Source organism: Triticum dicoccoides, chromosome 2A (genome assembly GCF_002162155.2).
Source record: "Triticum dicoccoides isolate Atlit2015 ecotype Zavitan chromosome 2A, WEW_v2.0, whole genome shotgun sequence".
NCBI lineage: Eukaryota > Viridiplantae > Streptophyta > Magnoliopsida > Poales > Poaceae > Triticum > Triticum dicoccoides.
In genome coordinates this window covers 644,567,631-644,572,616 of record NC_041382.1, presented here as the reverse complement: position 1 = coordinate 644,572,616, position 4,986 = coordinate 644,567,631, and positions in this window count along the sequence as shown.

Genomic DNA, 4,986 nt, shown 5'->3' with positions numbered 1-4,986 from the left:
TTTTCTGCAAAACTACTAATGGCGCATTTGCAGGTGGTGCGCCATTAGTAACCTGGGACCCCAACAAGATATTTTGGACAGCCACACCTACCCACTCACTTTCCCCACTTCATTCCCTCCACCTCCTTCTCCAAGCTTTCGGCTGCCTCCTCCTCCTCACCTCATTTGAACCATAGATTCATCAAAATTAAGTGGTGAAATTACCTTTTTTTGATAGGTAAGTAAGGGGAAAGCTATCTTCATGTTGTAGATCTACTTTTTTTCTCCCTAGCTTGCTCCAACAACGTGCACATGCACTTTTTGTGGCCTAGCTAGATCTATGTACGTTTGTGATGTTGCATATGATTGTGGTGTTGCATATATGTTTGTGTTTGCAGGTACCGGTATTTGAAATGCGATAGTTGCCAATATTTTGCCGGAATGTTGATTCATTTCCGTTTCGGCGAGAACTTTGGCACTATGGATTCTTTTTGGTCCTATTTTTAGGGAAGGTCATGCCAAATTTTTTTCTTGGTTCTAAAATATCGTTTTGCTCTACCCCGCGGGCGACCATGGTCCGCACGATGACCGAAGGCATCGTGAATATGTTTTTGATCTCCACTAAGGCCGAGATGCTTCAAAAGAACGAGACGGAGATAACATGTCTGTGTCGAAGATGCAAGCTGAAGAGCCTTATTGTGGACCCGGATTCCGGGCAGGTGCGGGACCACCTGCTCTTGCGTGGTTTCATGGATGGCTATCGGTGGCAAGGTGATGAAGATGACTATGAAGTCGTCCATGGGGGCCGGGCAAGAAATGAGGAAGGGCAACAAGACAACCACCGCGGTGAGGGCGGGCGAGAAGACAAAGAATCTCCAGGACATGATCACGACGGTGATGATGTACACAGTCATCATGTAGAAGATGTCGTACATGATGATGAGGAAGATCAAGACGAAGGGCATGATCATGAAGATGAAGATGCCGGAGCAGACGACGATGGAGGCTGGGTGCAGGACCCTCATATTCAAGAGCTGCTTCGCAAGCAGACGGATAACGCAAGAGTTGCCGCCCAAGAGAAAGCCAAGCTGGATCAACTGGAGATAGACGCGGTTACTCCATTGTATGAAGGATGCAGGCCCGAGGATACCCACCTGAAAGTAACGCTCATGGCTCTGGAGATGAAGGTAAAACACAAAATGACCGATGCATGCTTCGACGAGAACATGTCATTCTGGCACGAACGTCTTCCCAAGGGGAACAAGTGCCCGACCAGTTTCGAGGAGGCGAAGAAAATCGTGTGTCCTCTGGATTTACCGCACGTGAAATACCATGTGTGCATGAACAATTGCATCATTTATTGGGACGATCACGCGGAGTCTACCATATGTCCGGTGTGCGGCGTCACTCGATACAAGAAGAGGAAGAAAGCTCCTCAAAAATCGGTGTTGTACTTTCCGATCACTCCTCGTCTCCAGCGGTATTTTGCGGACCCTAAGGTAGCAAAGCTCCTGCGTTGGCACGCGGATAGGGAGGAGAAGAAGCGGGAAGATGACGGAAATGATCCGGAGATAAATAAAAAAGACAAGATGCTGAGTCACCCTAAGGATGCGAGCCAGTGGCAAGCGTTGAACTTTGAATATCCATAATTTGGGAAGGATCCAAGGAACATCGTGCTGGGCACGAGCACCGATGGAGTCAATCCGTTTGGCAGCCAGAGAAGCACACATAGCACCTGGCCTGTGTTTGTGTGGATGTACAACCTTCCCCCCTGGTTGTGCATGAAGAGGAAGTACATTCACATGAGTATGCTAATTGAAGGGCCGAAACAACCAGGGAATGACATCAATCTGTATCTGGGGCTGCTGAAGGAGGAGCTAGACACGCTGTGGAAAATGCCAGCCAATACGTGGGACGCCGCAGAGAAAGAATATTTCCCTATGAGAGCCGCACTGCTCACGACGGTGCACAACTATCTCGGTTACGGATATCTCGCGGGGCAGGTAGTCCATGGATTTTCTGGATGCGTAAGGTGCATGGATGACACAATGTATCGCCAGCTAGATAGAGATCCCGGGTCTTCGAAAACCGTGTTCATGGGACATCGAAGGTGGCTTCGCGATGATGACCCGTGGAGGAAACGCAAGGATCTATTCGATGGTGAAACAAAACCCCGAAAACACCCGCGTACGAGGAGCGGCGAGGAAATAGACGAGCTGTTGAAAAATTGGAAAGATTGCCCACTACCGGGAAAGAAGCACAAGGCGCCAGAGCCGGGAAAGAAGCGAAAGGCGCCAGAGCTGCTGCTGAAGGTATGGAAAACGAGGTCTGTTTTCTGGGACTTGCTGTATTGGAAGATCCACCGTGTGCCTCACAGCCTTGATGCCATGCATATCACGAAGAATGTGTGCGAGAGTCTGCTTGGTAACCTGCTCAACATGCCAGAGAGGACCAAAGATGGGCCAAAAGCAAGGGCAGACTTGAAATCAATGGGCATCAGGCAGGAGCTTCACACTAATGATGATGATGATGATGATGATGATGATGATGAGGCGAAGCAGGACACAGAAACTCGTCGCAAAGGCAAAAAGGCCAAGAAGACCGGAAATGACTACCCTCCCGCGTGCTTCACTCTAAGTCAGGAGGAGATCGAGCAGTTTTTCACCTGCCTCGTAGGAGTAAAACTTCCTTACGGTTACGCGCGGAAGATAAGAAGATACCTAGACCCAGCGAAGCAGAAGTTCAGCGGGATGAAGTCTCACGACTGTCACGTGCTGATGACGCAGATACTTCCAGTTGCAATCCATGGGATCATGGACGCGCACGTGAAATGCTATTTGGCCTATGCAACTTTTTCGACGTCATCTCTCGGAAGTCGATTGGCGTGAGGCAACTCAGAAGGCTACAGGAAGAGATCGTGGTGATACTATGCGAGCTTGAGATGTACTTCCCGCCCGCATTCTTCGACGTTATGGTGCATCTACTGGTCCATATCATGGAGGATATCATCCAACTCGGGCCAACGTTCCTGCACAGCATGATGCCGTTCGAAAGGATGAATGGTGTCATCAAAGGATACGTTCGCAACATGTCACGTCCAGAGGGAAGTATATCCAGGGGCTTTCTGACCGAAGAGTGCATCTCCTACTGCACGTATTATCTAGGCATCGAGAACCCCGTTGGTCTGCCCATCAACAGGCACCTCGGCAGGCTCGCTGGATGGGGTCACCGTGAGGTGAAATGCATGTCGACTTCGAGGGTCGACTCGCCGACTTTGAAAGAGCAAACCTAGTCGCGCTACAACACATAGACGTGGTCGATCCTTGGGTGGTGGAGAACAAAACCTTTATTGAGAGGGCATATAATGACCGAGGCCAATAGAGGACGGACGGAGATATAATCAAAGAGCACAACTCATGTTTCACGCGTTGGTTCAAGCAGAAGCTTCTGTCGTACCCTTTACATGAGGATTCTTCCGTGGAAGAACAACTCATATTCGCCTTGTCACAGGGCGCCGAGCACAACCTGATGACCTATGAGGCGTACGATATCAACGGCTACACATTCTACACTGAGAACAAGGACATGAAGAGCGATGGTTATCAAAACTCTGGGGTAACAATGGAATCCTACATCGGTAACGACAAGGACAGATACTACGGAAGGATCGAGGAGATCAGGGAGCTGAGCTACGCTGGAGAGAAGGTCCCGATGTTCCGTGTCAGATGGGCCAAGAGCGTCCTAAAAGAAGACCGGTATTTCACCACCATGGTTATACCCGAAGCCAAATCCAAGACCGCGGGCGCAAACGTCACTGCAAAAAATGAGCCATGGGTACTGGCTTCCCAAGTGGACCAATGCTTCTTCATTACCGACCCGCCAAAGCCCAGTCGTGTTGTCGTGACGAGAGGCAAAAGGAAGATCATCGGAATGGATGGAGTAGCCAATGAGCAAGACTTCGACAAGTACGGCGACCCGAAGATCGAACATGACGACGACGATGAAGTAGCAGCACACACCACAAGAAGAAGCAGGACCATCCTACCTAAATGACGTCCGTTCCACAAAAGAACTCCATTTGCGAAAAAGAAGGGCAAGAAGATTGTGAATAGATAGCTAGCTAAGATCGATTGTATTTAAATCATAGTCTTCATTTCTCGGGCACTTTTTGATATCATGAATATTTTTAAATTTCATGGGCACTTTTTGAATTCATGAATATTTTTTCAAATTTGATGATATTTTTTCATATTCAATATGAAAAAATATTGAATATTCATAAGGACACTCGATCTCGATCCCCCTCCCTCTCGATAGCTATCCGATCCCCCTCGCCAGATCCCCCTCGCCGCCGAGCACCCCCGCACCCTCCCCCGCTGCACCGCCACCGAGCACCCCCCGCACCCTCCCCTGCTCCACCGCCGCCGCCGAAACCCCGCACCCTCCCCCACTTTTTGATGATATTTTCAAATAACAAATTTGATGATATTTTCAATTAACTAAAATTGATGATATTTTCAAAAAAAAATTGATGATATTTGATGATATCTTCTGTTCTAGTCCTCATGAAAATAAAAAATTTGATAAAAAAACAAATTATTAGATGCAACAAGAAATAATGAAAAAAGTTACTAATGGCGCACCCTAGGTGGGTGCGCCATTGCAGTCGGAAAAAAAAGTTACTAATGGCGCACCAGAGGAGGGTGCGCCATTGCTATCAGAAAAAAAAACTACTAATGGCGCACCAGAGGTTGGTGCGCCATTGCTACAGTGTTTAGTTGGATACCCCTTCGCCCGATCCCCCCCTTCCCTCTCCCTCGCCAGATCCCTCTCCCTCGATCCACCGCGCCACTCCTTCCCTCGTCCCTCCCTCCACCGCGCCGCCGCCGCCGCTGCCCCAACCCACTGCACCGCAGCCGCCCACGCGCCCCCGCCGCCTCCCTCTCCCCTTCCTCCCCCTCTCGAGCGTCGCCTACCCCCCGAGCCCCGCCTCCCTCCTCGAAACCC